The following is a 13612-nucleotide window of genomic DNA, read 5'->3' on the forward strand; positions in this document are numbered from 1 at the left end:
GTGTCTGTGTGACGTTGTCATGGTGAACAGAGCACTGTCATTTTCCCGACGGTAAATCACACACACACGCACGAGAGCTCCAGCAGCGTGAAGCAGTCACATCTCACTATTACAGCTCAGGGTCACCATAGGGACACGCTGAAATTTGAAATGAATGTGTATCGTTTGTGTAGATCAGACTGCTTTTGGGATTTATTGAACGCTTTTATTTTAAAAGCATGTTCCTCAGTGTACTGTGTTACTACTTATCACCTAACAACAAAAGCAAGAGAAGTGGAACAGGACAGACTTGATTAATTCATCTATTCATTCATTTTCCTTCAGTTTAGTTTCTATTTCAAAGGTTGCCACAGTGGATTGAATCGCCAACTATTTAAGCATATGTTTTACACAGTGGATGCCCTTCCAGCTGCAACCTAGTATTGGGAAACGCCCATACACACTCATACACTACGGCCAATTAAGTTAAACCAGTTCACCTATAGTGCATGTCTTTGGACTGTGGAGGAAACCGGAGCACCCGGCCCAGTCGAGACTCGAACTAGCAACCTTCTTGCTGTGAGGTGACAGTGCTAACCACTGAGTCACCGTGCCGTCCCTAATTCAACTAGCTGAAGAAAATATTTTTTAAAAGTTCAAATACCAGTCTTTTACCAAGTAACCAAGCATCTTATACATAACAGTTTAGTGAGTAGTTTGAGTATGAAACATCAAACCAAAAATCTGAATATGTGACATCAAATAAATCTTAAGACACTTAACCCTCATCTGGTATTATGACAGTCAAATATAATGTAATTTATTTACTTGCTTGGTCTAAACTACAGTTATTATGTGTTTCCTAATGTGCATATAACAGGGTGGGGGGATGGGGGAGATATATGGGGTAATAGGGTATTTTTCTATCTGATTGTAAAAATTGTATATATATATATATATATATATATATATATATATATATATATATATATACAGTATAAAACATCAAACCATGTTTATCTGCTTTTTGCTTGTGTTTAGTGCATAAGCGCTTCTATTTTATTCTAAAATTGTATTGGGTGATTTTATATAATTTCTTCAAAATTATTGAATAATTATTCTTAAAACTGTTTCTTAAAATTATTTTTAAAAAATTGGGTTTTTTTCCCTCTCAACAATGTAGTTTTGACTCAGTACAACTTATTTTATGTTTCTAATGTCTTAAATGTGCCTTCAATTTCCTGTTGTTAGATACTGTACCTAACAGACTGTGCTGATGGTCTAATGTTAACATTATTTCTTTACTCCGTAAACATTTCAAAGAGTTGTTTTTTTTTTCAATAAAGAATTATCAGCCATGGGCCAAAGTAATCAGTTTAATCATATCAATATACAGTTTAAAAAGTATTTGAGAATACAACAAGAAGTCAAAGACACAAAACAACCTGTCAATGAGGCCATGAAAACATGACTACGTTTACATGGACATCAGTAATTGAATTATTTGCCTTAATCTGAATAAGACATTAATATAATTAAGGTGTTTACATGAGTTACTTTTTGAATGTTCCTTTCATGATCCTGTTTTACATGTTATAGCAGATAATTCGATTAATGTCATTGTGTCACCACGCTATGCACATTTCCTCCAGAGTTTTAGGTGTTTCATTTTTAATTTGTCAACTTTAACTGCTGTTTCACTTTCATTCAGGAACATTTCATGCAAGCTCCCCATGATAAACGAGATATTGGATGAGACTATGAACTGCTGAAAGAGTGTCGTTTCAATGCCACATGGATAAAAAACCTCTGCATTTCACGATGCAGGTGTCTGTGGTCCTTGACTGACTCGGTCCTGATGCAAAATCCTACACCACATTTATAGTTTAATTAAGGTGTATACATTTCTGTACTACGACTAAAACCCGCATATTCTACATGTCTGTTTAGATTTCTGTTTAGTTCAATTATGACTTTAGTCGGATTAAGGTAATCAAAAATCGCTGTTTACATGGTAGACTCTTATTCAGAGTATTGTCTTAATCGGATTATTAGTGTCCATGTAAACATACCCAGTGTTTAAAGTTCTAAATAAACTATATTATTATTATTAAGACTAATAAAAACATCAATAATTATATATAGGATTTTTCTCTGTAGCATATTTGTTTTCCATGGTACTGAGCATTGTGAAATTTCTTTGCCGTTTCTATCAACTGTAATCTTTTTCCACATTTGTATGATACTAAACCACACTAAACCAAATTAACAGAAGCAAATTATTTGGAAAGAAAAAAAAGATAATGTCAAGAGATTAAGGAATACTTGATCTGGGAGGTGGAGAGCGAGAGAGAGGAGAAAAAGATGGATTGAATTGCCATTATAAACAGACAGTTAAACAAAGACCCTTTTAAAAGCAAGTTCAACTAAAATGCACTGTGATTCATTCAACACAAGCAATTACAGTGAAAATATGAGTTAAAATGTCATTTCATCAAAGTAAATGGACTGCCTCACACACACACACACACACACACACACACTTGAGAGAGGATGTAGAACAGATCCCAAGCTGCGCATGTTTTTATATAGGATGTAATGTTCTGCCACACAAAGACACAAGCGTACTTGATAAAAGGCACCCTCGAGTTTGTGTGTGTATCTGTGTGACTCCTGAAAGAGCAATTACCCAGAATCCTCTGCAAGGATGCTACGCTCAATTTCTCTACTTTTTCTTCCATCTCTGTTCTTGCAATTTGCACCTTTTTCAATCCAGCCGTCTTTCTGATCATCTGCAGTGTTGTTCTAAGAGCAGCTGAAATGACTGTGTCAGGGCTGAGGACCGCGAGGCTAATGGCACAGGAAAATGGCAGCTAAAGTGGCATGTGGCCATATCACAACATCAAAAACATGACATTAGAAAACATTCTGGAAGCTCTGACACACCGTCGCACCTCTCCGCTGAGGCTGATAATTGTATAAACAATCCAAGTTTACCCACATAACCAGCATATCTCAGTTTTACAAATATTGAACCACTGATTCTTTTAAGGCTGGGAAATGAGGATGCTAGTGAAATGAAATGGTTACTGTTACATCTCATTGAGACACATACTCTAAAACAAATGCTGGGTTATTTCAACCCAATTTGGGGTTAAAAAAGGTATGCAATACCAACATCTGGGTTGATTTTTGGAATTAATATTCAAATTTTAAGAAAAATACACATTATCTAAAATAATAAGTTCTCAAAAAAGAATTATAATTGAAACTGACTTCCTCAATTGGTTTAAAATGATTATTTTTATGGGTTTTTTACACAAAAACATATTTTGAAAAATGTAACTCAAACAGGTTTTTAAAAAAGTAAAAAACAGAATATTCAATTATGGGGTAAAAATGTATATTCTGTCATTTACTAAACCTGTGTATAAGTTAAAAAAAGTAGCAACTATATCATGGATCATGTCTATCATTCATACATTTTCTTTTCGGCTTAGTCCCTTTACTAATCTGGGGTCGCCACAGCGGAATGAACCACCAACCTATCCAGCATATGTTTTATGCAGCGGATGCCCTTCCAGCTGCAACCCATCACTGGAAAACATCCATACACTATGGACAATTTAGCTTACCTAATTCACCTATACCACGTCTTTGGACTTGTAGGGGAAACCGGAGCACCCGGAGGAAACCCACACCAACAACAGGGAGAACATGTAAACTCCTCACAGAAACGCCTACTGCTCCAGCTGAGGCTCGAACAAGCAACCTTCTTGCTGTGAGGCGACAGCGATACCCACTGTGCTACCATGCCACCCATGTCTATCATGTCATTTGTAAATAATTTGTTTATTTAAACTTTATTTTCAACAAAAGTACACTGTAAAACGTTTAATAACTAAAAGACAACAAATATTTTTTTGTTGCTTTAACTTATTTTAATAAATGAATCAGGTTTTTTTCAAATTCAAGTTTAACTAAATATTTTTAATCAGTTTGATTGATGTAATTTAAAATGACCAGAACACTTTTAACAAAAAAATAAATACAAATTAAGGCAGCCAGAATTTTACAGTGTATACAGTATCATCATGTTTTTTCACTTATTACAAAATTAGCCAGCACAAAATTGAAGGATTTTAAATAAATGAAGGATAGGAATAAAGGATCAGTATTGTCCAATTTGGTTTGAAATCCCCCAGAATTTTTTTGTTTGTTTGTTTGTTTGTATATATATATATAGCTCGGTGAGTAAAGTAAACTTTTTTTACAGATACATTTATTTTGAAAAATAGGTCACACTTTACAATAAGGTTCATTAGTTAATGTGAATGAATGCAGTTACTAACATGAACAAACAGTAAACAATACATTTAGTATTTGTTCATGTTAGTTAACGTTAGTTAATGAAAATACAGTTGTTCATTGTTAGTTCATGTTAAGTCACGGTGCATTAACTAATGTTAACAAGGATGGACTTGGATGTTAATAATGCATTAGTAAATGTTCAATTATGATTAATAAATGCTGTACAAGTGTTGTTCATGATTAGTTCATGTTAGTAAATGCATTAACTAATGAACCTTATTGTAAAGTGTTACTGAAAAATAAAGCTCAAACAGGTTTTTAAAAAAGCAAATGGCAGAGTATTCAATTTTGGGGTGAAAATGAATATTCTGTCATTTACTTTTTAAAACCTGTATACAAGTAAAAAAAAAAAAAAAAAGGCAATTTATTTTATACAGCAACTTAATGACTTTTGTAAATAAATTATGTTTATTTGAACTTTTTATTCAAAAAAGGTACACTGTAAAATGTTTAATAACAAAAAGACAACAAATGTTTAAGTTGCTTTAACTTATTTTAATAAATAGTTACTTTAATAATCAGGTTTCAACTAAATATTCTACATTTTTTCAAGTTTAACTTAATATTTTTAGTCAGTTTCATTGATGTAATTTGAAATGACCTAAATAGTTTTAACAAAAAAAAATGTAAGGCAGCAAGAATTTTTACAGTGAATTAAAAAAACTTAAAAATGTACAGTATCATCACATTTTTCACATAAAAACATTTGCCAGCACAAAATGGAAGGATTTAAATAAATGAAGAATAGGAATAGGAATAAATGATCATTATTGTCTAATTTGGTTTGAAATAACTCAGAATTATTTTTTTATTTTGTATATACAGCTCGGTGAGTAAAGCAAACTTTTTTACCCATACATTTCTTCCAAATTTTCAATTAAAATGTTTACAAGAAAAAAAAGATAGTTAGAATATGTGTATGTTTGTGTGAGTGCTAAAATGTTATTAACATGATAAGTGAACTCCTGTACTCATTTCAGCTGCTTTATCCAGTTTTCTCTCTCCTTTCCTCCCGCCCTGCAGCTGATGCCACATTATTTCATGACTTCAGAACAGACCTGTATAAACACTTCCCTCCGTCAAAGCCAAAGAGCTGAGCCATGGATTTGATGACACTGAAAAATCGATTTAATCTCTGTCTCTATTTTAAAGAGACGGGGAGAGGAGACTGGGCAATGAGAGACACAGAGATGAAGGCCACTGTTTCTTAGTAGAGAAGAGATCTATAAAGAGAAAACTATCTCAACAAGGAGACTAACCCAAAATTACAATTGAACGTAGGGCTGCACGATATTGGAAAAATCTGACACTGCGATCCTTTATTTTTCTGCGATATATATTGCGATATGAATACAATTTTAGCAGATGACTTGAATAGGGATATTTTGAATGAAATCTTTAACTTAGATTGATTGAGATCATTCTATAGTGAAGTAAATCAAACAAATTGCAAGCATAAAATAAACAAGATAAAAGTGAAATAAGCAGTGCTTTAAGGTTTTCTGTCTAGTAGTCAAAACAGTCAGATATTCAGGTACAGTAATTTAATAATCAAATGTAATGTAAATTGTAAAATAGCAATGTACAGTCTTCATTGCTAATTAACTATAATACCACCTCAACATTGCGGATACTGCGATGTGATTAATGCGAATGCACACATTGCGATATCAATGATGAAACAATATATTGTGCAGCACTAATTGCAGGTTTTTTAATAACTCTATAAAAACAATTGTATTTGGCCCATTTTGACTTAGAGATCGGATATTTAAAGATAGTAAGAGAGAAACCCGCTTTAAATAAGTATGAAATACTTAAAAAAATACTCAAAAAAATACTATTAAAAACAATATATAGCTATGGAAATATTCCACAAATCTCTGGATTTATTGGTTTGCATGTGTTTGAGGAAAAAGCTCATTTTTGTTTTAGTCTGTGTAGGTCTAATAACATTTGTTTAAAATTTGACATAAACATATTGTCATTTAGATCATTTTTCTAAGATTATTCCTCCAAAATAAATGTAAACGCTGGTATTAAATTAATACAATACATCTAAAAACACATTCTATGCAACAAAAAAGCTCTAAATGACTGTATTTTTATTTCAAATTTAGAAGAAATAATTAAAAGATTAGAGAGTAAAACAAAAAAGTCATTTTATTAAAACATAAAACAGTAAATCCAGAGAGCTTGGATTTGAAATTGAAAATTTGATTAAACATTATATTCCATCTGTGTATATATAGATAAGAGTGTGTATTATTAAAATAATTCACAGATTTTATCAATCTAGCAGTATTGCAGCAAACAAAAACACAATTAAACTTCAAAAACTCTAAAACAGTAGTTAAGTTTCAATTGTTTAAATAGCAAATTCAACTGCACCGATTTGTGCTGATCTGAACAGAAGGTGTGTTAAGGCGCATTGTCGGCGTGTAGCTATTCTGAGGCAACCAAAATAGATTGCACCATTGACCAACTAAAAGCTCCTCTAAAGTCAACAGTGCAGTACTATTATAATTATTATCATTATTATTATTATTGCTTATTTAAAAGCGTGTTAGTGATAGGTGGGTCTAAAATGTGCATGCTTATTACACACACAGGGATGCTCAGCAGCACACAAAGGATTAAAGGATTCATTCATTCATTTTCATCTGCTTTTCTGGGGCCAGGTCGCAGGGGCAGCAGTCTCCCAGACTTCCCTCTCCCCAGACACTTCCTACAGCTCCTCTGCAGGGGATCCAAAGGAGTTCCCAGGGCAGCTGAGAGACATAGTCCCTCCAGTAAATCCTGGGTCTTCCCCGAGGCCTCCTCCCGGTGGGACATGCCTGGAACACCTCAGCTGACTTCTCTCAGTGTGAAGGAGCAGCAGCTCTACTCCGAGATCCTCCCGGGTGGCAGAGCTCTTCACCCTATCTATAAGGGTGCACCTTGACACCCTGCGAAAGAAACTCATTTCGGCCGATTGTATCCGAGATTTTGTTCTTTCAGTCATGACCCAAAGCTCAGTAGGAATGTAACTTGAGCCAGACAAATTAAAGGATTAAAATGTAAAAGATTGTTACTGTCTACATAAATATAAAAACCGCTACCTCCCTCCAAACCTTCACATCAGGGGGCGTTGGTGGAATCCGGCTCATTCTGTGCATGATCTGCTTACATGCTTTAGCCTCATGCACAGATCCAACATATCCTTTTTTCACTAGTGTAGCCTTCCCTTTCTCTGCTTACAAAGTCCAGATGTAAATAGTAAATGCGCTATGGTGTGAACTCAAGAATAAGAAATCTAAACAAGAATAAGAAATGAGACTGATTGGTTTAATGCACGTTATGCCCAAAACACACCCTTAAGGGAACAACAACACTTTTAGAGCATGCACCAGGTGCGTCAACCATTTTTCCCATCCTTAAAATAGCAAAGTGAATTCGGACATGGCCTTAGTGCACCTGCACCATTGGCTTTAGACCATATGCTTAGTTAAAATAGAGCCTGCTGTGTTACATCTGTTTTTCAGTTTATCTCAACTGCTCTTTTCAGTTCGTCTTTACAAGCAGAAAGTTGCTTTTCCTGTCAGTTTTCTGTTCTTTTCTTTTCCGCCACTCTTTCTGTTGTGTGTCTTCCTCCACTCTCTGCTCATCTCTGGAGTGATAAATCACAGATTATTTGGCTGACAATGCAAAACAGTGCCAGGTGCCGCAATCCACCAATCCCATCATACGCCCAGCTCGCAAATTACTCGCAAGAATTGGCACTTGCCTCTCTGCCACGGTGAGAAGGGAAAGAGAGAGAGAGATGGAGATTGGTAGGGGGCAAAGAAGAGGCAACAGAGGGAGAGAAAAAGGAAAAAGAAAGAGGGAGACAAAGATGGTGGGCATCAGCTGGAAGTGGTGGAATCAATTTCCTGGGCAGGGAAGAGCAGCTCTGGTTCACTACTTGCAGAGGAAACGCTCAGGAACAGAGAGCTTTTAAAACAGACAGATGAGCCCACACAGGGATCATCTTCACTTTTACTGCTTTTACAACATGATGCTGGAGATTCGCTGAGATCTCGACTTCTCTGTGATGAACTGCAGCATAAGATAGCAGCACAGATTTGAGTAGAAAATAAATTTGATGATACAGAGATACAGAGCAAATAATATTTGTAACTTAAATATACTTCCCATTTGCTCACCATCAGTTGGTTTCAAACCCTTATCCCTTAATAGTATTTATTTTTGTTGAACGCAAAAGAATATATTTTGAAAAATGTTAGAAATCAATATGTATGTATGTATGTACGTATGTATGTTTGTACATACATACATACATACATACATACATACATACATATATATATACATATATATATATATATATATATATATATATATATATATATATATATATATATATATATATATATATATGTATATATATATATATATATATATATATATATATATATATATATATATATATATATATATATATATATATATATACATACATATATAGAAAACAAAAAACTTACTTAAAATGTATTTAGGCATAAAAAAAGTGTAACAACTCATTTTATAATCATAAATAACATTTTTATTGCAAATCAAATAAACTCAAATAAACATCCCTGTAAAAAAAAACACATAGGGTGGCGCGATGGCTCAGTGGTTAGCACTGTCGCCTCACTGCAAGAAGGTCACTGGCTCGAGTCCTGGCTGGGCCAGTTTGCATTTCTATGTGGAGTAAAAATAAAGGAAAATTAATGATTAAATAAATGAAGGTCAATATACAGTAAAAACAAGCTGGATTATTTTTGGATCAAAAATATAAAAGAGTAAAAGTTTTATCAAAATATGGGGTGACAAAAAATGTATCAACCCACTGTTTCAGGCATGACATTCTGTAAATACGTTTAATTCAATTCACCTTTATTTGTATAGCGCTTATACAATGTAGATTGTGTCAAAGCAGCTTCACATAAAAGGTCACAGTAAATAGGAACAGTGTAGTTCAGTTTGTAGTGTTTAAGTTCAGTTCAGTTTAGCTCAGTTCAGTGTGGTTTAATAATCACTACTGAGAGTCCAAATATTGAAGGGTAAATCCAACGATGCGCAGCTCTACAGATCCCGAACCATGCAAGCCAGTGGCGACAGCGGAGAGGGAAAAAAAACTTCACTATAGGCGGAAGTGAAGAAAAAAAACATTGAGAGAAACCAGGCTCAGTTGGGCACGATCATTTTAATTTCTCCGCTGGTCAAACGTCTTGTGCAGAGCTGCAGTCTCAGTGGCGGAGGCTGGAAGCTGGCCTCAGCGAAGACTCGTCTACTTACAAACTCGTTTACTTACAAAGATGATCATATGATTTCAGAAAATGGTGCACTAGAAATACTCTATTTTTTTATAAATATTTTCTTATAATTTTCTTATTTTCTAATATTTTTAAAATGAATTATGAACAATTAAGTAAATAATTAAACAGATTTAAATCTGTTTGTTTTAGTGAATAAGCATTTATGTATATTGATTGCTTTTTGTAAATCATATAAAGTAAATTTTATGTTGTGTGCACTATTAAAATATTCATATACTTTACATTTGTATTTCATACAATATCAAATTAATTGTGTTACCACCTTCCACACAATTCATTCATGTTGTCCCAACGCAAATCGCTTAAGTGTACTTAATTGTTCTTACAAATTAAAAATTGAGAGGGTTGAACATAAAACAATTAAGTCGTCCCAAAGAAACTTAAGAATTGTGTTGTTTCAACTCATTTTAAATGAGAAATAAGAAAGTAAAATAAATAAATAAGCAAAAATATTTAATTTTTGAGTGATTAAATGACAGTTTAATCAATTATTTCTTTTATTAAAAGAATATATATATATATATATATATATATATATATATATATATATATATATATATATATATAGCTAGAAATATTGTTTCAGATTGTTCAGTTTGTTTTTCATGAAACATTTTTATTATTAAAGAAAATCATGCAGGTTTGAAATATCAGGAGGGTGCACTGAAAAAAAAATTCAAAGATGATTCCTTGGATTTACTCGCCTTTTTTACGTTAAGTGGTTGTAAACAATTTATTTGGGCCAAATTTAAACAAACAAATAAAGCTGAACATTACTACATTTAATTTGTTTGTTTAGATTCAGCTCATATAAATTGTTTACAACCACTTAACGTAAAAAAGTCAAGTAAATCTAATTTTTTCAGTGTGAATAAATAATGACCTGTTCGAGGAAGAATTTGAGTGCAGATTTGATGAACCCTATGAACTGAAGAGTTCACGATTCACTAATAACTGTTGATTGCAGGTTCTAGTAGAAACATTTCGTCGATGGTGAATAATCATGCAGGGAAACTCTCTGAATCTTAAGGTTAGCTTCACACTTTTGAACTCTGCTTCGCCTCGCTCTCTCTTACTCTACCTATTAATCTTTTTCCGTCTCCATGTTCCTCTGTGACACTCTGATCATTTGCAGAGCTTTTAAGTCCCACGTCATGAATGCAAGGCGACAGGCAACGATGAGCACTATAATCCATCACAAAAAAAATCAAATTACGCTAAAGCGAAGTACTTTGAGGAGGAACATAGGGAGAGAGAGAGAGGAGGTCTAATATCTGAAATCGTACTCCGCAGATGTGCATTTTGAGAAATCACCTAAAGGGGAAGATTGACAGATGAAGTTTTAAACTCATAATGTACGTTTAACAGTGCCAAATTCCCCCACAAGGCACTATGGGAGTCTCTAACCGCAGGCAGTGTCACATTTAGATCCTGGAATCTGAATTTATCGCCTTCTGCAGTGGAAATGCTCTAAATTCAAATTCAATTACGGCATAAATTCTTTGGAAGTAAGGCAAGCTTGGAGGAGCGAGTAGCTGCAACTTTATATCAGTGTTTATGTGAGTCCAAACTACAAACTAGTTCAGAGACTGAGTTGTTCTCAGCGTTAATCTAGTTCATGGCTGTGGGTTTGGTTTATTGGTATGGACGTTTTTAAATCAGTTAGTCTGCACAGATACAAAGATACACACGCATACAGAAAAATATCAACTCTCTGATGTTTGTTAAAAGTTCTCTGTGCATATATAGTTGTTTTTGCACTAAAAATGACTGATTTTGTGGTAATAATTCCCAGAAATCTGCGGACAATTTTGGACATATATATATATATATATATATATATATATATATATATATATATATATATATATATATATATATATATACACACATATACATATGTTAAGTGTGCAATCTGACACAATGACAATGACACAAATCATACTCTCTCTTGTCAAGATCTAACACAGATCTAAAACGGTAGGCATTAATCCAAAGAAAGATTGTGTAATTTTTATCCACAATCTTACTTTCTCTCAGATTTCACTCCTTGGAACCTCTGACATCATGTACCTCACTAAGGACATGCGTTAGATTTTCCCCTACTGTAATACATCTAAAAGACGGATTAAACTTGTCAATGGTAGGGAATCATTTTCTCTCCTCAACGGCAGGGAAAGAGTTAAACGACATAATTTATCGATTTTACGTAGATCATAACACCAGCCACACGTGTACAGCACAAATAACGTCCTTCAATTTGATCATGTCCACCGGCCGTCATCCTTGAACCAATCTCCATCACTGTAAGCTGCTTAATTTTCTGTCTGTCCCATTGCTCCGTTTGTTAGATGTTTGCTCATACTTTTTTGCAGTCTGAAGTGCACAAAACGCCCAATTTGTAAAACAGGATGTCTAATTGCATCTTTGCATTGACTTCACATGTAAATCACTCGCACTTTATCCACGTCTGCTTACTGTACAGCCTGCAAAACAAATCCCACCTCACTCTCATGTAATGAAATGATTGTAAGGGTGCAGGTGAGACATAATTTTTGGAGATACACTCAAATACATCACGTACGCCATGTATGCAATGTCTATAAGTAAGTAAGTAATGTGTATTAAAATAGTGCATTTATTGTGTTTGGCCATACACCCAAAGCACTTCACAATCATGAGGGGGGTTCTCTCCACTCCAACACCAGTGTGCAGCATCCACTTGGATTATGCAACGGCAGCCACAGGACAACGGTGCCAGGTATGTGAGAAAAAAGGCAATTTTTTTGCTAAAAATAGTCCCATCCACTATGTAGCTCTCAAATCTGATTCATACTTGTGCATATGACACCCTAAAACCCATTAAACAGCATGACTTTAAGAGTAAATCATGACAAAAACTCATCTTTGGTGACTCTGTGAAACACTTGGGCCAGGAAGGTTGATTTCTACAACTGTTTGTCCTAGAACAAGAAAGCCAGGCCTTTTTCAAACTTTTGAAATTGATATGCGGCATATTTACATAATATTTGCATAGGTATATAAGTCATGGGTGCCCCCAATATGTCTGATATTATTATTAGTGGTCTAAACTTTCATCAACATATCCTCTATGGGAGATGAACTAAAAACAAAGTCTTTCTTTGAGACAAGTCAAAAGACACAATCTGCACTCCTACAAATACTGTTCTTAGAAAATAGAGCAGTTGAACACCAACGCTGAGGGCAAAATGTCCTCAAAACCTGTTCTGGTAAATCACTCGCATATGTGATTAAATACAATGCTGGGGGGACTAAATAATGGCTATTGTAGGCCAATGATTAACAAATGGTTAGATTAATCAGTATCAGCAAGAGTAGGAGTATTTTAGGTTTTATTTTTATAGTTTTTCAAGAGTTCACACTTACCTGATTATTGAAAAGTAAATGCATGTTTGGTATGCTGTCCAGGGAAAGAGCCCTGAGCTCTTAAGATTCTCGAGCCCAGGGCTCCCTTTGAGCTCAGGTAGGTCTCAAGAACTCCCCTGTATTTCTAGGAAAAAGGGGGAAGAAGTCGGGGTGGATGAGGGATTCTTCAAGACGAAGATAATTAAGGTAAGGAAACACGGCTATTCATGTGTGTTTGGATACGTCTGACTGATATATCATGTGATTGCTAATGCAGGACCAGCTGTGGTCAATCATAAGCACGTGATGTGCTCAAAATTAGTTTATAAATAAACTTCACTTACTTTTTATTTTAGCCTTTAGTAAGTATATATATATATATATATATATATATATATATATATATATATATATATATTTTTTTTTTTTTTTTTTTTTTTTTTTTTTTTTTAATGACTGATGGTGTATCAAGTACCAAGCTACATAAAAGAACATAAAAGAACATAAAAGAA

At 34.0% G+C, this 13612-nt stretch overlaps 1 protein-coding gene across 1 annotated transcript in view; it reads right to left on the reverse strand.

The window, feature by feature from the left end:
- The window catches only part of si:dkey-215k6.1 (transmembrane protein 132C), an 83648-nt gene that overhangs the window by 16321 nt on the left and 53715 nt on the right, over window positions 1-13612 (reverse strand). The window lies entirely within an intron of this gene.

This window comes from Danio aesculapii, chromosome 5, assembly GCF_903798145.1.
Source record: "Danio aesculapii chromosome 5, fDanAes4.1, whole genome shotgun sequence".
Taxonomy (NCBI): Eukaryota; Metazoa; Chordata; class Actinopteri; order Cypriniformes; family Danionidae; genus Danio; species Danio aesculapii.